The sequence below is a fragment of the Dama dama genome, chromosome 9 (assembly GCF_033118175.1).
Source record: "Dama dama isolate Ldn47 chromosome 9, ASM3311817v1, whole genome shotgun sequence".
Lineage (NCBI taxonomy): Eukaryota > Metazoa > Chordata > Mammalia > Artiodactyla > Cervidae > Dama > Dama dama.
In genome coordinates this window covers 110782939-110810377 of record NC_083689.1, presented here as the reverse complement: position 1 = coordinate 110810377, position 27439 = coordinate 110782939, and the positions used below count along the sequence as shown (strand labels likewise).

Genomic DNA, 27439 nt, shown 5'->3' with positions numbered 1-27439 from the left:
TCCCTCAGAGGGGCTGAATTGTAGGGGAACCAAAGAAACCAAATCTAGTTCACATTAGGCTGATCTGTCATATCTAGTCAGGATCCGTCCATCCCACCAATACCCTCACCCTGACTTTCCCCTCACCTTCCTGCCCTGGACACTCCACCCAAGGCAGACAGACCAAGCTCTGGACACTGGTCTGGGCTATCTCAGCACCTTCTTCTTCCACAGGCACCTTGGCCTTGAGCACTCCAATGGCCATGAGGCCGAACAGGTCTCCAGAGGAGAGCACTGAGGGAGATGCCAGGAGAACAGAGCGGAAGCCCACGGTGAGAGGTGGAGGCAGCAAAGCTGGGCTCTAAGCCAGCTCTATAGGAAGGACCTGGCGCTGGTCCCTGAAGCACCACAGACTGCTTGCCTGGGCAGCTGAGTGAACTTCCCTGTGACCGTACACAGGATGGGAATGCCTGGTCCTGTTTGAGATGGTGGGGGGTGGAGTGGGACAAAACAGGACACTAGCTTCGTCAACTGCTCTGTGTCCAGGGAGAGTTAGGAAAATGCTCAGCGTTTGTTCAGTTAAGCAGGACACAGTCGGGAAGGAAAGTCTTCATCCCTGTCTCACACAGACCGTCCTGCAGCTTCAGGCTACTCCTGCACAAAAGGTGGAGGAGAAGGCTCAGCTCTAAGGTCTGACTTAGATTAGTAAATCATTAACGAAATCTATTATTTTCCTTAGGACAAAGATGCTTTCAAAGACATCTCCGTATACTTCTCCAAGGAACAATGGGAAGAGATGGGAGAATGGGAAAAAATCCGATATAGGAATATGAAAAGAAACTACGAAGCGCTGATTGCTATAGGTAACAGGAAGTGCTGGGTGCCTGTGAGCCTGGGAAACATGAAACAGGTCTTCACCCTCAGTGTTCACTTGGCCCGCTCTTAGGTGGCTTCATCTGCTCACAGTTCCCTTTTGTGTGGAGACTAAGGAAATGTTTAGAGTTTTGTACCAAAGGGAGGTTGACCCTGCAGTGCAGAGCTCACCTCTTGCCTTGTTCTAGATTCCCCCAGCCCATCCTACAGATTTCCTTGACTTTGTGACACTTCCCATTGCTTCTATGCTTTGTTTCTCCTTCTTAGAACAAATATTTTGCTTCTTTCCAGGTTTCAGAGCCACTCGACCGGATTTCATGCATCACCGCAGGCAGGTCATCAAGCCCCAGGTAGATGACCCTGAGGATTCTGATGAAGAATGGACACCAAGGCAGCAAGGTGAGAGGCCAGGAGGACTTGGAGGTGTCTTCCTGAAACCAGCCTAGGCTTAGGTCTCAACTACATCTCAGCCAGTAGTAGGGAAAACATGATTTTCAGCATTCCGAAGTAGTTGTGGCTGAATATTGACATTAGCGTGAATGAAGATGAATGTATAGGTTTTCCAGTGTAATTCTCAAAAATTTTATGGTTAAAATTTATCATTCTTTTTACAAAGAATTATTTTTGCTAAACATTCTTAGTGAAAGGCAGTTAAAGAAAGCTTAGAAATAAATTCACCAAACAGATTTAATACTAATCTCATTGGTTATTGGATTAAATCTCTTCGAAGAAGAAATGATTAACATATTATGTCAAGATACATTATTTATGTATGTATATAAAACAAAACCTGTGATCATCTTACCCTAAGGTTAAACTAATTCTATATTTTGATTCTGGGAAAGGGTTTGAGAGAACTATTTATTCTCCATGATCTTTCCCACATTTCACTGACCAGAGATGGCATCAGGTAAATAAAATGAAGTACACTTATTATAAAATAGAAGTGAGCACTCACTTCCTCTTCAGCTGCTCAAACAGTTTAGAAGAGTTAATCTGCCTAGACTGGAGAAAACAATTTAGATACTTCTATGATTCTCCATCTATGGATTTCTGTTCTCCCAGATTTTTAAAAATTATTTATTTAGTTTTGGCTGCACTGGGTCTTCATTGCTGTCCATGGGCTTTCTCTGGTTGCTGTAAGTGTCTTCTTGTTGCAGGGCATATGCAGGCTCTGTAGTTTGTGACACACAGGCTTAGCTGCCCTGCAGAAAGTGAAATCTTCCTGGACCAGCCATCAAACCTGTGTCCTCTGCATTGGCAGGCAGATTCTAATCCACTGTGCACCAGGGAAGTCCCTCTGTGCCCTGAGGTTATTAAAACTAGTGAAAGGAACATGAAAAGCAAACATTTGGTTGTCTGCAAAGGTTTTGACATAAGGAGAGATTCTTCATAGGGAATACATACGCCTCGGTTCACCACACGCCTGCACGTCTTTATCTACCTTTTTAACAATTTCTGAGTGTATGGCACACTGTTGCTAACTATGTGCACGTTAGTGTTAGTGGCCATAGTGCTAATCGCTCAGTCGTGTCTGACTCTGCGTACCCATAGACTGTAGCCCACCAGGCTCCTCTGTCTGTGGGATTCTCTAGGCAAGAATCCTGGAGTGGGTTGCCATCTCCTGCTCCAGGTGATCTTCCCAACCCAGGAACTGGACCTGCATCTGTTGCATCTCCTGCATTGCAGGTGGATTTTTTACCGCTGAGCCACCGGGGATATACATACACATTGTTGTACAACAAATCTGTAGAAATGTTACTTCTTGCGTGACTGAAGTCCTAACCCACTGAGTAACAATTCTCCAACCGTTCCTCCTCACAGCCCTTGGCAACCACGATTATATTTTCTGTTTCCATGGATTTGATTAATTTAGATACCTCATAGAAGTGGAATCGGGCAATATTTCTCATTTTTGATTGGTTCATTTCACTTAGTAAAATATCATCAAGGCCCATCCATGATGTAGCATGTGACAGAATTATTTTATAAAGCTTCAAAACATTCCGTTGTGTGCATGTGGATATAAGAGCTATAATATATATCTTATATATAGTCTTTATCTTTTATCCACAAATGAACATTTAGGTTGCTTACACATCTTGCCTATTGGGAATAATGAGGCAATGACCATTCTTGTGCCCACTATTTATTTAATAACTTGCTTTCAACTTTTTATGGAAATACACTTTTGAGTGGGACTGCTAGATCATACAGCAGTTCTAATTTTCTGTGGAAACTCCATACTGTTTTCTAGATAGCTTGCAACATTTTACATTGCCAACAATAGTGTATAAGTGTTCCAATTTCTCCATATCCTTAACAAGCTTGCTACTGTCTACTTATATATATTGCCCATTGCAGAAGGTTTCAATTTGTGTTTCCCTATTGATTAGTAATATTGAGCATCTTTTCATATGTTTGTTGGCCATTTGTGTATTTTCTCTGGAGAAATGTCTATTCAATTCCTTCTCTCACTGTTAGTCAGCTCAGACTGCCATAACAAAACAGACTGCATTCCTTAAACCACAGAAATTTGTTTTCTTACAATGCTGGAGCATGGAAATTTGATATCAAGGTGCCATCATGGTCAATCAGGTTCTCTTCGGGGCTTATAGGTAGCCTTCATACTGGTGTATGCTTAGTAACCCCTTATCAGATGCATATTTTACAAATATTTTCTACCATCCTGTGGTGACCTTTTCAACTCTGTTCAGTGTCCTTTGCTGCACAGAGGTTTTAAGATTAATCTCATTTGTCTATTTGTACTTTGTTACTAATACTTGTGCACTTGGTACCATATCTAAGAAATCACTGCTGTTTCAGTGTCCTGAAGCTTCACCCTTGTTTTCTTCTAAGAGTCTTATCAAGTCTTGCATTTAGGTCTTCAATCCATTCTGAATTGATTTTTCATCAAGATGTAAGATGTTCATTATTTTGCATATGGTTATTTTGTTTCCCCAGCACCATTCATTACAGGGATTAAACTTTCCCCATTATCCTGACACCCTAGATGAAGATCATTAGACCATGTATCCAAGAGTTTATTTCTGGCTGTCTATTCTGTTCCATTGATTGACATATCTGTCTTTATGCCAGCCACCTTCCTCAGTGGCTCAGCAGGTGAAGAATCTGCCTTCAGTGCAGGAGACACAGGAGATGCGGGTTCACTCCATGGGTTAAGAAGATCCCCTGGAGAAGGAAATGGCAACCCTGTCCAGTGTTCTTGCCTGAGAAATCCCCTGGACAGAGGAGCCTGGTGGGCTACAGTCCAAAAGGTCACAAAAAGTCAAGAAGACTGAGGGACTAAGGATACATTTTTTGCCAAATCTACACTCTTTTGCTTCCTGTACCTTTGTAGTATGTTCTAAAATCAGAGGCCTCCAGCTTTGCTGTTCTTTCTAAGATTGCTTTGCCTATTTGGGGTGCTCTGAGATTCCATGTTAACTGTTGGATGGATTTTCTATATCTGAAAAAAATTCCATTGGGATTTTAATAGGAATTGCATTGAATCTTTAAATTGCTTTGGGTAGTATGAACAGCTTAATAATATTAAGCCTCCAAATCCATAAACATGAGACACCTATCTATTTATTTATGTCAGATTCCTTTCAGCAATATTTTGTAGTTTTCAACATATAAGTCTTTCATCTCCTTAAGTTTACTCCTAATTACTTCATTCTTTTCAATGCTATTATAAATAAGATTATTTGTCCAGTGGCTAAGACTCCACACTCCCAATGCAGAGAACATGGGTTCAGTCCCTAGTCAGGGAATTAGATCCCACATGCCGCAACAAAGACCTGGCACAAACAAATAAATAAAAATAAATATATTGTTTTTTAATTTAGCTGTTCAGTATAGCTTTAAAAAAATAAAAAATAAATAGGATTGTTTTCTTATTTTCCTTTGTGGAATGGTCATTCTTCATGCATGGAAAGATATTTGAATGTTGATTTTGTACCGTGCAACTTTCTGTGCAGGATTTTTGTGTGTGTGGATTTAAAGATATTTCTGCACATAAAACCATGCCCCTGTGAACAGACATAATTTTACTTCTTTCTTTCCAAATGGAAGCCTTTTGTTTCCATTTCTAACCTAAAGCCCTGGCTAGGACTTCTAATATTATGGTGAACAGAAATGTAGATATCAGGCATCCTTGCCTTTTTTTCTTGATCATAGAAGTTTTCAGCTTTTCACTGATGACTAGGATGTTAGAGGTAGACTTTCAATATATGACCTTTATTATATTGCAGTCACTTCCTCGTATTTCTACATTGATGAGTAGTTTTGTCATAAAAGGCTACTAAATTTATTACTTTATGAACATCAGATGAGGCACAGATGAAATTTCATTTTTTTTTTTAATTTTAAGAAAATTATGTAAGGCTCCCAGTGGAAGCATAGAAGTTGATGATACAGAAATCATCTTCCATTCCTCCTTTGCTAATCATTGTCTTTGTCACTCTCTGGCTTAGATTTATGTCTCCTTAGTTAGAATACCCAGAGTTTGGAAATATTTACCAACCAAAACATTGATTCCCACCATTTTTTAGGTAAACCTTCTTCGATGGCCTTCAGAGTGGACCACAGTAAATACCAGAAGGTGAGTATTTCCCAAATCCTGTTGCCAAAATGTCCTCCTCATGGATCCAGTCACAGGTGAAAATAGAAGAAAACACAGAGATCCTGGAGACGGCTGCCTTCCTGCCCTGGATCTTTAGCACACTGTCTGATATCATCACCACCTTTACAGTCAGTAAGAACAACAGCAGTAGTAGGTGGTTCTGTTGTTACACTATTTTCATACTATTTCAGACTTTAAGCATTTTATGTGAATAAACTTACCTAAACCTTAAATCAATCCTACAGTACCTATATGTAGGTATATAGCTATCACCATTATAGATCCAGAAAATGAGGTAAAAAACATTTGATTATATGTCTGAGATCACAGTATCACTGGTAGTGCAATCTAAACCAATGCACGTTCTCTAAACTCCTTACAAACTGATTAAAACTTCCATAGTTCTATGAAGTTTATTCATATATCTTTATATCATTCATCTGAGAGATGTTTTCAACCTCAGTTCTTTTGTGCTGTGCTAGGGAGGGATATGCTGAGACATCTGACTAAGGGAAGCTTAAGGACATGTTGGGCAGTTTGTAGAGTGGACAGTCCAAGATGAAGAAGGAGACAGGATCCCTACCTCAGAGCCTCCCACTCCAATAAGAGGAAGCAACTCGCAACCCTGAGAAGCCTCAGGTTTATGACTGAAAAGCAACAAATAAGAAAATAACAGAAGGACGTCACATAGATTACCCACTTTTGAGTAGAAACTCATCATCTGGGCATCATTTCAAACGCTCCTTCTTGCAGGAGGGAGTAACAGCTCCTCCTCTGAGCTCTAACAGGCGACTCTCCTGTTTGGAATCATGTGTTTAGCCTGCCCCTGTGTTGTGAGCTTTGGGAGCCTAGCCCACACCCATTCATTCTCAGAAGTCCAGGCCCAGCTCAAAGCCCCTGAGGGCCCCCTGAATGTTTTGTAAATGAGTGACTCCACATTTAAGCATTCACCTAGGAGTAGAAAGGTCAAAGAATGCTGAAGATAGTATCTGTGAGCTAGACTTCAAATATAGATGCAGTTTAGGGAATAAATTGATACCAGGGATGTACGCTCACGTTCTTACTGTATTAAATAGCTCACACAACAATTTGTTGAAGGTTATTAAATTTCATGTCCACTATAATATTAAGAATTAGCCTGTATACCAATGAATGGATCAGGAAAATGAGTAGAACCAGCTAGTCATACAGCCTTGTTCAAGGAGAACTGATGAGACCAGCTACTTTAATTCCAAACATTGTCTATAGGACATGGCAACCTGCAACTCTTATCTCATTTTCTATATTGTCTAAATGTGTTTCTGCCGATCGGCTTTTCTCTTCTTAATCTCACTGCTTTGTCACCTTATTTTCCAGATGTGTTTTGTCCCCTCTGTAATTTTCCATACTTCTTCATCCATCAAAGGGCCACTAATTAATACAACACCCCCGATTCTCTCTACGAGCTCTTACCCTCTTCTTTCCCTGACCTCCAGCTATTCTTCCTCCCTTGCTCTCACTTTTATGCAGAAAGTTGAAGGGGAAGAACCTTAAGATATGAATTCTAGCTTTGATTCACTATCCACCTAGGTCCTTTTGTTACACTCCAGTGTTCAGACCCACCCCCCTCCAAATCAGGTATTTCTAAGAATTGTCAAAGTATTAACTAAAATCATGCATGTGAAAACACTTCATAAAGTCCTAAAGAACTAAAGAACTGCATGTTGTCTCTTATTCACATGGAAGAGAATGTCCAGGGCACCATTAAGTAAGGAATCTAGTTTGAAGGAATTGCCGGGAGCAGCAAAATCACTGAAGACATGTGGCTCCAAGCAGGCTCAGAAACCAGTGCCCCATCACAGAAAAGCAAGGACCCCTGGACAGCACCCCAGACAAAAAGTCGGTAAGAGAAATTTGGGGGAGTTCCTCTAATTAGTTCCTCTAATCCCTGTAGAAAAACTAATAAGTATGGCCTAGGTGTGTGGCATGGACTTTGGGTAGGCGGCGGTTTAAGCTGGACTGATCTGAGACATGAAGTTAGCACTGGGGCCTTGGGAAAATCTTATACATTTTCTGAGGTCCCGATTGCTATCTTTAAAGTGAAGATAAGGATAAAGAACTCATACAGTGCTTGAAAGCCTTACATTAAATGCAAAAGTCTGACATCTACAAATAATTCAATAAATCCAGCTGTGATGATGGGAACCGTGCTTTGTTAGTGTTTATGCCCAGATCTCTGCTCATGTGCCCTTACATGTCATGTGCCCTTAACATATGTTTTCTGAGTAGATGTGTCGGTGAACTATTTCCTAAGTAGGAAGGTTTGGAAGTTAAACCTACTAACGGGAAGTGCAGGATGCTATCACTGAACTGGGCATCTGTGGTCAGTGGAGCCTCAGTCTCCTGAACCTGTAGTTAAAGGGAGGAGAAAGAAAGTATAGAGAAGGGACTTCCTGGGGGTGAAGTGGTTAAGGCTCCACACTTCCACGGCAGGAGGTGTGGGTTCCATTCCTTGTCGGGGAACTAAGATCCCACAAGCCATGCAGTGTGGCCAAGAAATAAATAATGTAACATGAAAGCATAAAACTACAAAAGTAAAAGTTTGAAAAATACATGTAAGAATGTTTTAACAAAGTGTATAGATGGACAGGTAGGAGAACTCACACTTTCTGATAAAACAGGGACTAACTTCCCAGACCCCACCAGCCTTGCTTAGCTTCTGTTCTCCATCTTAGAACTCAGAAGAAAGGAGACTGGAGTGAGGAGGTACAGTCTACGGGAAAGAAAGGGCCACGTGTACCAAGAGGTCAGCGAGCCCCAGGATGACGACTACCTCTGTGAGTGACCCCGCTGGCCCACTCATGGAGAAGGGGCTACGAGGCCTTGGTCCACTAACCTCACCTCACCATCTGGTCCCCCGGTCATCCCCTTCCTCTATGACTTGGGGTGCAGGATCGAGGCCAAATGCCATTGTTGCAGGAAGGGGGACCCCTTCCAGGGCCTGAAACTGGGCTCTTGTCTAACACTCGGAAATGAATTGTCCAAGGAGACACATGCTGACAAAGCAAGAGATTTTATTGGGAAGGGCACCCAGGTGGAGAGCAGTAGGTAAGAGAACCGAGGAGAACTGCTCTGCCTCGTGGCTCACAGTCTCAGGTTTTATGGTGATGGGATTATTTTCCGGGTGGTCTTTGGTGAATCAGTTTAATTCAGAGTCTTTCCTGGTGGCGCACGAATCTCTCAGCCAGGATGGATGCTAGCGAGAGGGATTCTGGGAAGTGGACAGACATGCCGTGTCTCCTTTTGACCTTTCCCGAACTCTTCCGGTTGGTGGTGGCTTATTAGTTCTGTATTCCTTATCAGGATCTCCTATCATAAAACAACTCATGCAAATGGTTACTATGGTGCCTGGCCAGGGTGGGCAGTTTCAATCAGTGTGCTTCCCCTAACAACTTCCCCCCGAGAGACTTTATACTCAAGATGATTCTTGGGAATTGGGGCGGAGGTCTCTTTCTTCTGTAAATTTTTCCTGCTGTGCCTGGGCATAGGCCTGCCTAGCAGAGCAGAAGTCTCTCTCTCCCTGATCTAAGTTGGGGTGTTCTATATCTGAAACCAGCTTTTACTCTTGTAATAACAGCAATTTAGTTTCAAACTGTTGGCGCCTCTCAGAGATGAAATAGACAGGGGCCAAACAGGAGACCTTACAGGATGGTCATCACTGGTCCCCAGAAATAGGAGGCAACATTTGCAGTGAGGGCTGCAGGGTTTGTGACTTTTTTTTTTTTTTTTTTTTTTTTTTTTTGCTTGGCTGGTGGTGAAGGAACAGAGCTGTGCTCCAGGAATCTTGTGTTTAGTCTGAAGTTACCATCTTCCACCTGGGTGGTGGCTCCAGCTCTGTAGAAGAACTCAAAAGACATTGTTATGTGTATTTCTTTGAGTAGGAACCAGGACCCTGTCTCAAGGCTGTACCACCATTTGATTGTTCCTCCTGTTTCAGTATTCTCTCCCTTCCCTGATTTGCAATCGTTTGAATCCACCCTTTGGAACTCAGGGAAGGTCAAGGAGGCTGAATGAAGCCTATATCTTACAGATAAGAAATGGAGAACACACAGCAGATCTGTACTCCAGAGTCTCCACCCACAGAGTCCTGCTCAGTTTTAATTTAGGGAACAGGGCAACTATGACTGTGATAAGTTTTTGTCAAAATGGGGCATAGGACCGCCTCAGCTTGGAGAAGAGACTGACTTGGAAGTATTCCTGAGTTCTAAGTCCTAGATCTGAGCCTTGTATGATTAAAATCTCAATCTCTTGGTCTGCCATTTTGTTGTAACAGACCCAATTAGTAGTAGCTGGAGGAGGGATAACTGAAATTTTAATAGACAAAATAAATCTCTTTTTTTTTAAGAATAGGCCTGAAACCCAGTCTAGTCCTGGCACTTCAGGGAGACTTTTAGCCAGGTGGCCAGTTGTCTAGTTTTGTAAACAGTAAGGTAGAAGTTATTAGCATCCAGCAGACATTGTTTTGAGAATGGTGGCATCTAAGCCTGACACGACTCAGAAAACTCAAGTGTTTAGCAATATAACATCTAATCTGAAATTACACCCATAGTAACACCTGGTTATTTTCCAGGATGTCTGAACCATAGCTGAGTACTCTATTTTGACTTTTAGTTGTAAAATTTTCCTTAATAGCCAAAGCAGATGGCGCCATTACTGACGTCAGTGTTTCTCTAGGTATGAGAAGATGCAAGAATTGGGACTCATAAAATCTCTTGAAAACATCTAACTATCTGAAGACCTGTTCTGCCAGTTTTTTTCAGAGCACCGAGTGCCTCATTCCTGATTTTCACCCTGAACTCCTTTCAGGGCTGTTGAAAGTCAGCAGTTGCACAGGCCGTGATTTAATCTCTGTAGATGTAGATGGCAAGTGTCAATCTTCAGTTGGCAGAGCCCCTTTTTGCTCATAAACTTGACCATGATTTTGAGAGGGGCATTTCATGACCATTTTATCCCATGGTGCTGAGAATGTCCATTTTCAGGTTTGGCAAAGATTTTGTTGACAGGCCACTCAATGTGCTGTTACTGGACTAGGCCATTAAACAGTATCCAAAATTCTCTGGACCACCTGTCTTACTAGCCTCTTGGTCCAGGAAGACATTCCCTCTTGTTGCTTTTTTTCATATCTAGAGTTGCACTGTTATCATCATCGATCTCATAGGGAACTATATATTATTTTATCAGAGGCCTCAGTCACACATTTGGCAGTGTAAGAAACAGCAGTTTTGTAAAACAGGTGAAATACAAAGAGCACAGCCAGCAGTACTAGTAAAGTCACAAGTAAGACTTAAGAGCTTCCATTAGATGTAGCCCAGTATATCCCAGGTCGTCTGACTTAGTCTACTCTGCACGAATCTTTATCTTGCACGGAAATTATCCATTGGCACCACCATCTATAAGGCACATAGCCCAGTATAACTCAGGTCGTCTGACTTAGTCTACTCTGTACAAATCTTTATCTTTCAGGGAAATTATACATTGGCACCACCGTCTATAAGGCAAATAGCCCAGTTTTTTAGTGTTACTAGACTGATTATCCTTAGTATGATTTAATTGTTTCCAACACAGAGGACACTTTAAACCTAAATTACCATAGCCTGGTGTTATCTATTTAAATCCTTCTCATAATTGTGGGAGATTTTTTTTTTTTTTTTTTTTTTGCTGAAACTTTTCTTGTTGCTCTGATTAAGCCTGAGTAATAGAAAAAAGCTCAAATTTGTGGCCAGAGTCAGAGCAGGCATTATTAATTGGCCCAGTGAGGGGATCCCGTCTAGTAGCATCACAGTGACCTGAATATGACTATAATTTTTTTTTTAAAGTAAATTTTTACAGGGCCAACCAGTTAGAGTCTTATAGTAGAGAAATTTACCAAGGTAACCCAGAATTAGATACAGGTAATTGGCCACAAACCCAACAATTGGATTGATTTCTAAAACTAGCATAGGATCAGGCCTATGAAAGAAACGCATTTGTTTTATATGCAAAGGTCTAAGAAGTCAAGAAACATTATAAATGATCATACGAAGCAGATCCAGCATCTTGGGCAAGCTGCCTACCTCTGATGTAGTTGTCTTTTCATCCTGGTGTAGTGTAGTTTTTCCTATTTGAGCATCATTTGAAGGTGAGATCAGGTCGGCTGTCTTTTCTATAGACCAATCCAGTGTAGGGGCCTTTGGAAGTGCGAATTAATCTAAGAGTTAATTTTCCTTCAGTTTCATTGTGCATGAGCTAGTTAAGAGTACCTGATAAAAAGCCCTTCTATCCAGGTTGGAGGCAGTCTCCTAAATTATGTCTTTTTCTAGTCCTGGTTGCAGGTCATGAGGCATCTGATCTTCATCCAAAGATAGATTACTGAGATAAGCTTCAGAAACAAACTTAGGGTGTTCTTTAAGAATTCAATTAAATTTTACATTAATATCACATAACAGCAAAGAACTATCTAAGAAATGAGTCTTACTACATGCAGACCTCCATTAACTGAGATTTAACATTTTTTGAAATATCTTTTTTTTTTTCCTAAAGTTACCCTCATTTTTATCAAATATAACCAAATTAAGGTTAGTTTGTTTGCAAAACAGGTCTGTTCTCACTAATTTTGGTCTAATGATTTATATAACCATAATTGTTTATAGACTTTTTATTTTGCTGAAACATTTATAGAATCTCAGACTGAACTTTTACTATAAAACAGGGCTGGGAAACTCACACCAAAGGCTTATCACAGATTTTGTCTAACAAATCTAGGTGAACTCTTCCCTTTTTAAGGTCTCAAAAATTCCTTGAGATTTTTCTACCTGTTAGTGAGATAACCTTCCTAGCTCATTTGATTAACTTACTGGAAACTTAAGAGTTTCAAATTTCTGGAGGAGTCAGATAGAGAGAAAATATAATTGTTTTGTTCATAACGTATAATTTTACCAAATTGTTTTCATAATTAGTTTGAAAGGAAGGTTTTCCTTACTCCCGGAAAACACAAGATTTAAACCTGTAATTTTTTTAGATAGAAACCATAAGTTATAAGCATATTCGCTGGTTCATTCAGTCCTTTGTTAACTTTTGTGAAGTCGTCAGGTTTCTAATTAGAACACCAAGACATATCAAAATGTTAAGAACTCCATATAATTTCTAGGATATCTGTATTAGTAATTTTATCATACATTATAACATGAGCAGATTTATTACTCATTTGATAATCTCTTTCATGTAATTTAACCAACCAAATAAACACAGTTTAATATCTCTCTTTGGGATGTTTCAGGGGCCCTCTGAAGCACCCCAAAGTTAGCTAGAGGTCAAAGGAACTTCAAAAGAATTCGATTTAGGAAGTTTTATTGAAAAGATCAATTAAAAGCATTTAGAACATTTGGTCAGATTTAGTCAACGTTGATGGGCGTATCATTTAGCTTCTTGATATGTCACAATGGGTGTAAATACCAAGGCTCAAGGTCTAGTGAAAGTCAGCTCCGCCATCTTGGACCTAAGTGGCTCTAAACAGTTTTCTTATGACCCTGTCATTCCTAACAAAATCCATTTATCTAACTAATTGTAAGCCAATTTTAGAAAATCCTGATCATGCATAACTCTTTTTAGTATTTTTTCATACTTTTTTACTGAAAGCACACTTCCTGCTTTCCTTTAGCAACCAAGAGCTAACTTTTATATTAGCATTTTATAGATTGGTGAGCATAAATACCAGTGATAATTTCTAAAACCCTTGCTTTCTTAAAACATTTTAGGATGGCATCAAACATTATTCACTTATAGTCCCAAATCTCTTTAGATTTTCTGTAAAAGGAAATCAGTGTTTAGTAGTAAATGTTTGAAAATCTTATTTCATTTGGATATGACCTAATTATTTAATAGACTTCCAATACTTAGTTTAGCACAACCCTTAGAAATTCAAGTTATGCCAATCTGGGGAGACTATTGTAGACAGATATTTTTAAAGAATAATTATTCTTAATAGAGTTTATATACAAACTCATACCTCATTTACATTTTTTAGAAGTTTTTTACTCGAGGTAATTTCCTTGTTGACAAACTTGTAACAGGTATGATATTTAACTTATATTAAACCTAGATACAATGAAAATATTCTACTTGATGTTAATTACTCTAAGACATGTCTATATTAGATAGGTCAACAAACAAACATTAATATCAAGTATTTAGTACTGAATATTTCCCAGTTCACCTAAACCTGGAATTTATTGTTTAATTTAGAATTATTTGATTTGTAAGCACTTACCTTTTTTTAAGCCAATTAAATAGAGCTAATTTACAAATTAACCTAAAAAATATTACCCAGAGACAAAGACATACCAAAACATATTTAGACAGACACAGTGCAAGATCTAGCTTCATTTTCTAAGTTAGGTCATGAATTAGATATTACAATATAAAATTTACCAGTTTATAAAAAAGTTGAAATAAATAACACTTTTAAAGGCTTTTTTCCTTTTTCTCTCAGTCTCAGGAGTTAGAGATGGTCTATATAAGTGTTCCTGAGAGCCCTGGTCTCAAGGCACAGGGAAAGAAAATCAAGTTCTAACAAAATGGCAGCAGGTCTAAATGGTGGCAAGACAAAGAAAAATGGCCGTCACAAATCACAATACAGAACAGAGTTAAAGCACACACATATAAACCTGGCAGACCTCATCAGACACTCCCTTAAATACAAGAATACAGTCTCTCAGAAAACCTTCCATAGAGACACAAAACTTCAGATGTCTTCAACGATTTCAAAAGGAGGAAAGGAAGCCAGGTTGAAAGAAGAAGGAGGAGGAGGTGGGAAAGGGGGACAAAAGGGGTGGCCTTACAGACGTGTCCTGCCACCTACAGACACCCAGGCATTATGGGACTTTTCCCTGGGCTTCCAGAAAAGGGAGGACTGGAACCCGGCCCTACCAGAAACCAGACCAGAAAATTCGAGTTCTCTGCCAAGAGGAGGTGATAGGTCTCTAATCCTCAGCTCAAGCTGAGGCCCTTCGACCAGATTTCTGCATCCAGGACCGGGGGACTAGAAAAATGGGAAGGATAGGAAGGGCTAGGGAGAGGAAAGAGAGAGGGAAGGGGAGAGGTCAATAAAGTCTCTTGTTCCTTACCGGTCGGGGCACTCTGGCCAGTTGTCCGCATCAGGAAAAGGCCAGGGACAAAAAGGTCCCAGTTGCAGCCGCTGGGTCTGGCCCATTGGTAGGCAAGCTGGCGCCTGAGTACCCCGAGTGGTCAGGATATCAGTCTCAGTGAAGAAGAGTCCCACCAGACTCGCCATTTGTTGCAGGAAGGGGGACCCCCTTCCAGGGCCCAAAACTGGGCTCTTGTCTAACACTCGGAAATGAATTGTCCAAGGAGACACATGCTAACAAAGCAGGAGATTTTGTTGGGAAAGGGCACCTGGGCGGAGAGCAGTAGCTAAGGGAACCCAGGAGAACTGCTCTCCCTCGTGACTCACAGTCTCAGGTTTTAAGGTGATGGGATTAGTTTCCGGGTGGTCTTTGGCGAATCATTTTAATTCAGAGTCTTTCCTGGTGGCTGACGCATCCCTCAGCCAAGGTGGATGCTAGCGAGAGGGATTCTGGGAAGTGGACAGACATGCGGTGTCTCCTTTTGATCTTTCCCAAACTCTTCTGGTTGGTGGTAGCTTATTAGTTCTGTATTCCTTATCAGGATCTCCTATCATAAAACAACTCATGCAAATGGTTACTATGGTGCCTGACCAGGGTGGGCAGTCTCAATCAGTGTGCTTCCCCTAACACCATGAGTGCCCCAGTTCTTTAGAGGAGGTCGTTACGACCAGCAACATCACTATACCTCCTCTCATCCCTGTTCTCACCTCCAGATTGTGAGGAGTGTCAGAACTTCTTCATCGACAGCTGTGCTGCCCATGGGCCCCCAACCTTTGTAAAGGACTGTGCAGTGGAAAAGGGGCATGCCAATTGCTCAGCCCTCACCTGCCCCCTGGCTTAAGCATCAGACTGTCGGGCATCCCTGACGCTGGGCTTGGAGTGTGGAACGAGGCGTCCGATCTGCCCCTGGGCCTGCACTTTGGGCCCTATGAGGGCCAGATCACAGACGATGAAGAGGCCGCCAACAGTGGATACGCCTGGCTGGTGAGAAGCACCCCCTTCCCTGTCGTCTGGCCTCTAATGGCTGGTATGTGGTGGGGGGTACTTCATGTCTACATGCAAGGACGCACATGGATATAACACGGTCAGCAATGACACAGTCAGCCCTGGGTACTGTGTGCCTTGGGCGTCAACAGAAGACTTCCCTCTAAAGGTCAGAGGAGAGGTGGGACCACAGTGTAGAGACACTCAGGACTTCTATCTAAAGGTCAGAGGAGAGGTGGGACCACAGTGTAGAGACACTCAGGACCTCTATCAAAAGATCAGAGGAGAGGTGGGACCACAGTGTAGAGACACTCAGGACCTCTATCTAAAGGTCAGAGGAGAAGTGGGACCACAGTGTACAGAGACAGAGGACCTCTATCTAAGGATCAAGGGAGAAGTGGGAACACAGTGTATAGACACTCAGGACCTCTATCTAAAGGTCAGAGGAGAGGTGGGACCACAATGTACAGACACTCAGGACCTCTATCTAAAGGTCAGAGGAGAGGTGAGAACACAGTCTACAGACACACAGGACTTCTATCCAAAGGTCAGAGTAGAGGTGGGACCACAGTGTACAGACACTCAGGACCTCTATCTAAAGGTCAGAGGAGAGGTGGGAACACAGTTTACAGACACTCAGGAACTCTATGAAAAGGTCAGAGGAGAGGTGGGACCACACTGTAGAGACACTCAGGACCTCTATCTAAAGGTCAGAGGAGAGGTGGGACCACAATGTATAGACACTCAGCACCTCTATCTAAGAGTCAGAGGAAAGGTGGGACCACGTGTACACATACTCAGGACCTCTATCTAAAGGTCAGAGGAGAGGTGGGAACACCTTGGTTCACACTCACAGGACTTCTATCTAAAGGTCAGAGCAGAGGTGGGAATACAGTAGTACAGACACACAGAAGTGACTCCTCCCTTGTGGAGCCCTTGCCTTCAAAGAGCCAAGGAATCAGACTTGGAATGATGAGTAAGGGGCTTACCGTGTGGTCCGACTGGCAGGTGAATCCATGCAGGCTGAAAAGCACCAATGACTACAGAGGGAAATAACTCTTCTATATCTTCCTACCAAGAAAAAATAAAAGAAAGAGGAAAGCTTGTAACTCTTTCTCTGACACTCAGATCACCAAAGGGAGGAACTGCTACGAATATGTGGATGGAAAGGACACGTCTTGGGCCAACTGGATGAGGTGAGTGCGGTGAGTCTGCAGTGTGTAGACATTGAGACTCCCTCCATCCCATGCCCCTTTCCTTCTCAACCCGGTTACCTCAACAGCTTTCACATCTTCTTTCCTCTTTTCCCTCCATATCATGCTCTTTCATTTCAAAAGACACTAGAAAGAAGGAAATAAAAATATGGCATGTGCCGTCAAGATACAAGTCTATATGCTGAACAAAACTAGTGGACTTGAAAACAACTTGAGGAGTCTAGATTCACCAGGGACACTTTAACTCACTTAAAGGACACTTACCACGCACTTTATGTTTCAGTTTAGACAATGAACTTCGTTACTGAAGCAGATCACACAACCCATGTCGTTTTTGAGAACATACTGCAGACAGACATTAGCCAATTGATTTTAGGAACAGTAACCTTAGTTTTTCTATCTTTGAGTAACTACACAGCGCCAGGATAACCTAACACAGGAGACCTTGACTCTTTGTGGGCAACAACCTCCTCAGGCTTGGTTCCAGTGAGAAGTGGGCCCTGAGGCCTTGGAAGGAATGAGGGGCAGGATGGTCCTGAGCAGGGCCGTTCTCTGAGGGCCTCTCCTTTCATCAGGGCAGGCAGACAGTGAACAAACTATTACTGTTCTGTGTCTCAAGCCATATCCAAGTTTCTGTGGAAGAGGGTGGGCAAGCGAATAGGACCCTGGATACACGTGGGGAGATGGGAGAAAGCCTCGGGAGAGAAGGCAGGCTGAGGTGAGTGCTGAGGGCTGCGTGTTAGCCAAGGAGCACTAAGTCCTGTGGATGAAAGGGAACTTAATTCAGAGTTTAGAGGAGCTGGAGGTCACCAGCCTCAAGGACAGTCCAGGTGGAGATGAGTCTGGAACTGGGGTCCGGAAAATGGCTAATTAGGGAAGGAGAGAAAAGCATGGGAATTCACATGGCCTGGTCGAAGGTGTGAACAGAAGGTCCACATGAGGGGCGGCCTCAGAGGCGGAAGACAAGGAGCTGGGCATGGTCGGAGAGTGGAGGACACTCATCACCTGAGATTTCTTTCCCCTTCCCGGCCTCGCCCCCAGGTATGTGAACTGTGCCCGGGACGACGAGGAGCAGAACCTGGTGGCCTTCCAGTATCACGGGCAGATCTTCTACCGAACCTGCCAGGTGGTCAGGCCGGGCTGTGAGCTGCTGGTCTGGTACGGGGACGAGTATGGTCAGGACCTTGGCATCAGGCGGGACAGCAGGGGGAAGAGTGAGCTCGCGACCGGGAGAGGTGAGTGTCAGCCCTCTTCCAGCACCCCACCCCATCCTGGGAGCCTCCGTGGTCCGATTTCGGAGCAGAGGACAATCCAGTGTAAAGTCAGTAGAGTTGCAATTAAAATGCCTCAGAATTTGATTCTTTTCATATGATTGTTAGGAAAAATTTTCATATGAAAAATGTTAGTTCTAATTTTTAATATTTCATGCAAAAAATATGTAACATCCCCGTCTGCTGAAAGGCTTAGAAGCAAAAAGCAAGTTTTCTAGCAACTACCAGGTCTCTGCCCTTTACCTCTTTCTTCCTTATTCCCTTCCATTTCTTTCTTTTTTTTTTTTTTTTTCACTAAAATAAAGACATTTTATTTTAAAATATTTATAGGACAAAGATATTTAAAGAGTCATACTAGGAAATTTATGATTGACATCTGCCAATTTAAAGAAAGTAAATGGAATTCCTTACTTGTTAGTATTTTTTACATTTATTTATTTATTTCATTTACTTTTATTAGTTGGAGGCTAATTAGTTTACAATGTTGTAGTGGTTTTTGTCATACATTGACATGAATTAGCATTGGATTTACATGTATTCTCCATCCCGATCCCCCCTCCCACCTCACTCTCTACCCGTTCCCTCTGGGTCTTCCTAGTGCACCAGGCCCGAGCACTTGTCTCATGATGCATCCAATCTGGGCTGGTGATCTGTTTCACCCTAGATAATACACATGTTTCGATGCTGTTCTTTTGAAACATCCCACCCTCGCCTTCTCCCACAGAGTCCCAAATTCTGTTCTGTACATCTGTGTCTCTTTTTCTGCTTTGCATATAGGGTTATCATTACCATCTCTCTAAATTCCATATATATGTGTTAGTATGCTGTAATGGCATTTATCTTTCTGGCTTACTTCACTCTGTATAATGGGCTCCAGTTTCATCCATCTCAAGAGAACTGATTCAGATGAATTCTTTTTAATGTCTGACTAATATTCCATGGTGTATATGTACCACAGCTTCCATATCCATTCGTCTGCTGATGGGCATCTAGGTTGCTTCCATGTCCTGGCTATTATAAACAGTGCTGTGATGAACATTGGGGTGCACACATGTGCAGTGATGTGCATTCAGTTACTGTTCCAGTTTGTTGTCATGTGAGTTTACACTCTGTGCCAGACGGGGCTCCATGCACTGAAACAGACAGAACCACTGCCCTGGGACAGCAGGGGCTTCGTAGCAGACAGGGGCTGATGCTCTGAGGAAAACTAGCCCAGGGAACGTGCCTCGGGTCAGCGTGAGCAGAGGGTGAGGTGTGGTGCAGGACGGTGCGGCAGGGTCTGTGCAGAGATAACACCCGTGGGGAAGGATTCCAAGCAGGGGAGCACCTAGTGCCTCAGACCCAGGGCCGGGAAGAGAGGCTATGCCAGGGGTCGCGGGAGGAAGCACAGAGGGAGAGAAGGAGGCTGGACGGGACACGGAATCCTCAGGGCCTGTGTCCACGTGCAGGCCCCAGGGGTCCTCCTGGGTGACACAGAACAACCGCGTGGCTTTCTGCTACAAGCGGCATGTTCTCTGTGCTAAGACGATGCTTTGGTTCATTTTGGGGACGAGACATGAGCGGGGAGCCCTCTCAGAGGTCAGTTCATTGCTAGACAGGAGGGGTGAGTGGGCTGGCCGAAGATGCTTGGGAGTGAGGGTGTGAAGAATCTGGCTGGAGATGTATTTTTAAACAGGGCTTCCTAGTGCATGTTAAATGGACTAAGCCTGAATGAAATAAATGAGGTATGAATACTAGTGAGGCTTGAGAAAGGATATGCCGTCATTTTATGATTTATGGGAAACGGAGAGAGGAGCAATTTGTGAACCGGTTTGGGCAGCAGGAGTCAGAGACCTGTAGTCAGTGAGACCTGGGCCGCTCGGTCTCATCCAGTCTCAAACCCACTTCCTGCAGAGATCGGCACAAAGGCTGCTCTTTGAACAAGGAGCCACAAAGTCAGATTTACCCACACCTGCTGTAACCAACCCCTGTGCTGCCTCCCATATGCAGAGAGCTCCAGGCCAGGCGCCCCTAACTTAATAGACCCTTTCTCCTCACAGGGAGCCACTCAGGAGATTCCACCTAAGTCATCAAGTCTTATCTCTCAGTAGAGTAAATACCTGTGGCCACTGTGATGTGACTTTTCAGATACTTACACGCAAGGAAAGTCCATGCAGATCCACCGCTATCAGGAGAGATGCTGCCTCTGATGCTGCTGGAAGGTCCCTATCTGGGTGATATGTAGAAAAGGCCCCTGACACCAACTTCCTGGATTTCTCTAGATGCAGAGAATAAGAGTGGAGTGGAAACATGGACTATCAAGACACACTCGATGGGAGACAAATCGTGCACTGTCAACACTTAGATAATTAGTGAGGCAGGCCTGACCACGGCAAACCAGCTACCTGACCAAATGCTTCCTCTTTCAGCAGAACCAAAGCCCAAGATCTACCCATGTGCCTCCTGCTCTCTGGCCTTCTCCAGTCCGAAATTCCTCAGCCAACACACCCAACGCAGTCACCCCTCTCAGACCCTCCTGAGGCCATCTGAAAGAGACCTCCTCCAACCAGAGGATCCCTGCCCAGGCAATCTAAATCAGCGATATTCAGATCCACACAGCCCGAGCGACAAACCTGAGGGTCAGGAGGCCAAGGACAGGCCCCAATCTTTGCTGAAAAGCGTAAGGCTGAAGAGGATTTCAAGGGTCTCTGCCTACTCACCCAGAGGACAAATGGGGGGTTCTGGGGTGCATGAGAGAATGAAAGACGAGCCCAGCACAAGCCAGAAACTGAATTCAGAGGACACAGGCACATTGCTCACGGGAGCAGGGGTCTCAGGGAATATGAGGGTCACGTACGGAGAGTGCGGGCAAGGCTCCAAGGACAGGTCAAGTCTCAGCACACACGAGAGGACACACACAGGGGAGAAGCCCTATGTTTGCGGGGAGTGTGGGCGAAGCTTCAGTCAGAAGTCCCATCTCATCTCACACCAGAGGACACACACAGGGGAGAAGCCCTATGTTTGTGGGGAGTGTGGGCGAAGCTTCAGTCAGAAGCCCCATCTCATCTCACACCAGAGGACACACACAGGGGAGAAGCCCTATGTTTGCGGGGACTGTGGGCAAAGCTTCAGTCAGAAGTCCCATCTCACCTCACACCAGAGGACACACACAGGGGAGAAGCCCTATGTTTGCGGGGAGTGTGGGCGAAGCTTCAGTCAGAAGTCCGTCCTCATCAGACACCAGAGGACACACACAGGGGAGAAGCCCTATGTTTGTGGGGAGTGTGGGCAAAGCTTCAGTAAGAACTTCAACCTCATCAGACACCAGAGGACACACACAGGGGAGAAGCCCTATGTTTGCGGGGAGTGTGGGCGAAGCTTCAGTCAGAAGTCCGTCCTCATCACCCACCAGAGGACACACACAGGGGAGAAGCCCTATGTTTGCGGGGAGTGTGGGCGAAGCTTCAGTCAGAAGTCCGCCCTCATCAGACACCAGAGGACACACACAGGGGAGAAGCCCTATGTTTGCTGGGAGTGTGGGCGAAGCTTCAGTCAGAAGTCAGATTTCATCATACACCAGAGGACACACACAGGGGAGAAGCCCTATGTTTGCGGGGAGTGTGGGCGAAGCTTTAGTCAGAAGTCCGTCCTCATCAGACACCAGAGGACACACACAGGGGAGTAGCCCTATGTTTGCAGGGAGTGTGAGTGAGTCATGACCAACAAACCACACCTTAGCCACAGGAGGATTACTGCAGCCACCCCATGCCTCAGCTCTAAGGGGGCCTCAGAGGAGGCCTGTGACCCATTGCTGTCCCCAGGAGAATGAGGAGAGACTTCCCAGGTGGTCCAGGGGTCAAGACTCCAATGTAGAGACCCACGTTCAATACCTGATTGGGGAACTAGCTCCCACAGGCTGCAAATAAGACACAGCACAGCCGAATAAATAAATATATGATAAATAATTTAAACAAAGAGTGTGATAAGCACAGAATTACTTGTTAAATAGACCTTCCACTTTCATGACAGGAGAGGAGGTAGATAAACAGCAGAGGGTTTCTTAAGTGTTCTGGAGATGTTCATGCCAATTGCCTTCGTGGTTTTTTAGTAGTCCTCTTCTAATAAATTTTGGCTCCAAACAAATCTGAAGCCCAGACTATGTACTCATTACCCCCATTATCACTGACAGCAGTGGAGTCCAGTCATAGCTGAACCCCTGGGAAGGCATCATTCTGGAGCCAAGTCAGTTAGGTCACTGGACAGTCAATCCTGGGTCCAGGGAGAGCAATACAGAGTGGAGTCAGAGTCACCAGGGAAGGGATTCCCCAGCCTCCTGGGAAGTGGGGCCTCTCCTCCTTATAGACCTCGACTCTCCTTTGGCCTCTCCTGGTGGCCCTCTGGTTCCCTCTGACTTCTGTAGCCACAAAGGTGAAGGCCACGTGCACGTGTGTGTGTGCGCGCGCCTGGCTCAGCATGGGCCATCTGGTCTCTGCCGCCCCCTCGAGGTCATCACAGCATCTGGACTCCAGATGCGTCCACAGAGGTCCAGTTCTCATCCCTGCCCCCAGCAGCTCGGTGAGCTGGGGCAAGATACTCAACCTCTCTGTGTCTCTATTCTCTCTATTCTCTCTCTATTCATCTGTGATACGAGGTGGGAGCACCAGCATTTTGGTCTGATGCGTAAGCACAGGTGGAATCTGGCAGAGGCTGGCTGAGAATGCAAGCCCCACCTTTGCTGTCCTTTGTGTTTTTTTATTCAATCATCTTTTATTTTTTAATAGAAGGATAATTGCTTTACAGAATTTGTTTCCTGCATGTCCTCCAGCTCCCACACCTTCCAGGTCTTCAGAGATAGATGAGGAAGGGTCCGTTTAGGCACTGGGATGCCCTGATGAGGGGGTGTGAGGTCAGGGGTGCTAAGGGAGGCCGAACTCCCTTCCCACCCCTGCCGTTCCTGCTGAGCTGGGCAGCCCCAGGGCCCCTCCACAGACAGACAGTGCCCACAGTCGTCATCCTGCAGAGAACAGAGCCTGGAGTGGCGTTTGCAGGAAATCCCTGTCCGCCCCCATCCCACCCCCACACGGAGGGTCCTTGAAGCCCACACCGCGGCTTCTCTCTGCCTGGGCCTCGTACCTGTGCCCGTGAGCTCTGGTCAATACTGTCGCGACCCTGAAATTCTTAACCATGGAAAAGTTCATCCTTACACTTCCCTGTCATGAGTGAAGTCTGATGGGCCCCGGGGTGCGCTGTGAGCCGAGCAGATGCACACACAGCACGGGTCCTGGGGTGGCCAGGCTGCACGAGGGGACAAGGTGGACACAAAGCCCCCCCACCCTGGGTGAGTGAGGGTGGGGACAGCACCAGGAAGCCACGCTTGCTCAGACCCGGAACTGAGCTCCGACACAGTGGGGGCAATGGGGTTCTTAAGGTCGACCACACCCTCCCCTCTGTGAATGACCTCTGCCCTGGCCTGGTCCTTCCAGAAGGGGTTCAGGAGGCTGAATTCCGCCCGGCCACCAGAAGACACCAAGGGGAGAGTGGGCCACGGGGCGAGGGCGGAGGGTGAGAACTCCAGGACTCGGGGCAACGGCCCTCAGTTCCCTCCATGTGCCAGGCTTGTGAAGCGTCTCTACATGAACCGCGTCAGTGATAACCATTCACTATTATTTTCCTGTTTCTATGCTTTCTTAAAGGAACACGTTTGTCTGTGGCTTCGTTTCCCTACAGGAAGGGAAGCCAGTAAACTCCCCATCTTCTGTGGCTTCAGGCCGGGGCCATGGGAGGGAGAGTTAGGGGTGGTGTAGGCAGAGGGGCTTCAACTGAGAAATGGTGGGATCCAGAAACCTGCAGGGGCTTCTCAGCTGCACCTCCCACCAGAGCTGGGCCTGGAATCCCCTGGAAGGCTGAGCAGGTCAAACCTTCTCCCTCCCCTCCGCTCCTCTCCCCTCAAAAAGCTGACTCCTGGGGCCAGCCCACAACACCCCCAAATCCCCCATCACCCACAGCCCCACACAGGCCCTCCCTCACAGAAGGGGGATGACCTGGATGGTGGCACAGATGATGTGTGACCCCAGAGCTGGGAGTCTCAGCTGACCTTGAGCAAGGGGGTTGATGCTTTACACAGCCTCCCAGCCCAGGGAGCGGCCAGCAGCCACATGTCATGATCTGAAGCGGAGCTGGAGATGGGGAGTGGGGATGCGAGCTCTCTGAGGTCCTATCCTGTCCCCAGGACAGCGGCCAGGCCCCACCTGACACCGGGACTGCCCTGCACGGTCACACAGGATACCAGCAGTCACGGGACGGACAGCCAGCTGCCTCCGCCGCATGCTCCACCCTGACCACGGCGGCCCCAGAGCTGTACCAGCCCCACCTGCGCGAGGCTCTGCTTGGCTGCCGGGGCTCAGGGACCCTGGGTGAGTCGGTGAGGGCAGAGCTCCAGAGGCCAAGCCTGTCTTCAGCCACCAGACCTGCCCTGCTTACTGGACTCATGAGCCCAGCCAGTATCTGAAGCCAAGATGCCTTTGGAGAATGACACCACATACACTCACCTCAGAGCTCAGACTCCTGAAAACTTACTAAAGAGATTATTTATAGTCTTCTTTTAAATGGGATGTTGGCAGGAAGCGGGGAGGGGAATGACTCCCTTGGTGGTGCTGTGGTTAAGAATCCACCTGCCAATGCAGGAGACACGGGTTCAGTCCCTGATCTGGGAAGACCCCACGTGCTGTGGAGCAACTAAGTCCGTTCACAACTACTGCAGCCCAAGAGCCTAGAGTCTCTGCTTCCCAAACAGAGCAGCCGCCACAGGGAGACGTTCAGCGCAGAAACGAGAGAGCAGCCCCCACGCCCGACAGCCAGAGACAAGCCCGCACAGCAGCGAAGACCCAGCAAGCCGAAATAAATAAATAACCTTGCTTTAAGTAGGAGATCGCAGCATTCTCTGCTGATCCAGAGCCTAGGACTCTGAGCTCCCAACAAAGGGGGCCACGTTCAAACCCAGGTCAGGGCACTAGATCCCACATGCTGCAACTGAAGGCCCTGCATGCCACAGCTAAGACCCAGCGCAGCCAGTTAAATGAATACTTAAAAGTAAGAGGCTGTTCATCTGTCACCATAAAAAACTGCGACATCTTAGGAAAAGAAAAAACAAAAGATCTTATTTTGCAAGTGCTCATGGTTGATTGCAAAAATTTTCTCATAATATGCAGCTGTTTAAAAAAAAAAAAAGAAATTTAGAAAATACAGAAACTAAAACCCACCCATAAATGTGTGGGGAACACCAATTACTGCAACATCCGGCCACCACACATGGGAACACACGTCCGTGTTTTTCTTCTACAAAGAATCTTTCAGCCTCTACCCTTCTTCCCACCGGCCTCTGCTCTGCTCACCAAGAAGACTGCACTTTGGCCTCGTGACCGGGGGGTTTCTGTTGAACTCAGGGAGGTGGAGGAGCAGGGCTGTGTGGTTGGGGGCACCGTCTGGCCTGCAGTGAGGAGAGAAGCGCGAGTGCTCCCCCTCTGGGTCCAGTAACTCCAGGGGCCTCGGGGAGCCGCCCGGGAAGAAGCCTCTCAAACACCTTCCCTGCGTCTCCACAGTTACAGCACATCCCACGTCTCAGGATTCAGCTGTGGGTTAACAAGTCCTCTCTTGTTGGACAGAAAAGTGTTTCCACAGAGAATCTGCCTGGATCTTGGCTTCGGTTGGTACAGAGGTAACAGGCAGTACGTTCAGGGCTCAGGGAAGTTAGTTCTGAAGCTCTCTGGGTTTAGGGTTACAGCACCTCCTCACCTCCACCCCTTCCACGGTCATGGAGCCTTCTCTTCCAGAGGAAGGTGTTTGGCAACATCAGCCACAAAGACACATACTGAAGAGGAGAAAGGCCACGGCAGGCGGGGCTGGGTGTTCCTGGGGGAGCAGAGGGGACTTGGACACTCCATGCTGGACCCCTGCCCCGCCAGCTTCTCCTCCTTCTTGCTGGGCATGCAGCTTTCACCTGCTGGGTGCCCGCCAGTGAGGGGCTCCCAAGACACCAAGCTGGGGTTGGCGATGGGGGAGCTGGATGCCAGGGAACCCGAGACCCTGCAGCAGGTCAGTGCACTGTGGACGAGGGCCGGCCTCAATGACCGGTTAGGCCCTGTGCACTCAGGACACCCTCTCTGGACCCCAGGTGGAGGTGCTGCTGCCCCACGGCCCACCTGGGTCTCAGGAAGTGGAAGAGAGGCCCTGTGGAACTTCCCACCTCCTGCCCAGAGAATGACACAGGCCAGTTCCCAAAAGTCAGAGCAGGGTGGGCAGAGTGAGTCTTGGGTCTCACAGGGTCCCTGTGAAGAGGGGTTCACTGCTCCCTGGATCCCTCTTGGCTGGTTCCCCTTCTGTGTTGTCTTCACACCAAATCTCACAAGGATGAGGCAGTCCAGGTGCCCACAGCATCACTTGCCCAGGTGCTGACAACCCTCCTTATTTACTATGGGCAGGGAGACAGGGTGGCTTATGTGATGCTCCCCTAGACCACAGAGGAGACCCCCTAGGCTGTGTTTCTTCTACTCCTGAGACCCAGGAGGGCATTGGGGGCAGAGCACCTCCAGCTGGGGTCTGGAGAGGGTTTCCTGAATGGACAGGGCCTAACTGTCGAGTGTGGCTTCAAGGGGTATGGGCAAGAGGGGTTCTAACTGCTTTCTAAATATTTCAGACAACCACTGAGTTCCTTCTGGTTTTTGGTTTCAGATCTTTTTATATGGTCCATTTTCAGTGTCTTAATTGAAATTGTTACAATATTGCTTCCATTTTAAGTTTTGATTTTTTGACTGCATGGCATGTGGGATTGTTACCAAGTCCAAGCTCACTCTCCATGCCTCACAACAGGGCGATAAATCAGAGCCGAGGTGCTGAGGCAAGGAATATGACTTTACTTGGAAAGCTGGCAGACTGAGAAGATAGCAGACTAATATCTCCAAGAAACCATCTTGTCAGGTCCTGGATGCCAGTGTCTTTTATAGAACACAGAGCGGGGAGGTGAGGAAATAAAGTAAAAAGGCCATTTGTCTGGCAAATATCTGGAATGGCCTGCCTCGGGAGGAGATGTGCTACTTTCTCCCTCGTGTAGCCATCCAAAGGTGGACAGGTCCTGGACAGAGGCAGAGGGGTGGGGTGTCCTGAGGCAGGCCATTATGTATGGACAGCATCCCTGTAGCAAACAGGCCAACAGGAAGCAAAGGTTAGAGTAAAACATTCAACATCAGTCAGATTTTGTTCTTCCCTGCAACAATTCCCAAGTGTCAGCGTACATTCCACAATCTTATGGGAAAAGGGGTGATGAGTGTTCTCATTGCCCCACTAGTTGTATCTTTT

The 27439-nt window shown here is 45.7% G+C and overlaps 1 pseudogene; it reads left to right on the top strand.

The window, feature by feature from the left end:
• The first annotated feature begins 242 nt into the window (after nucleotides 1–242).
• Nucleotides 243–26348, top strand: LOC133062930 (histone-lysine N-methyltransferase PRDM9-like; annotated as a pseudogene).
• Nucleotides 26349–27439: the final 1091 nt, after the last annotated feature.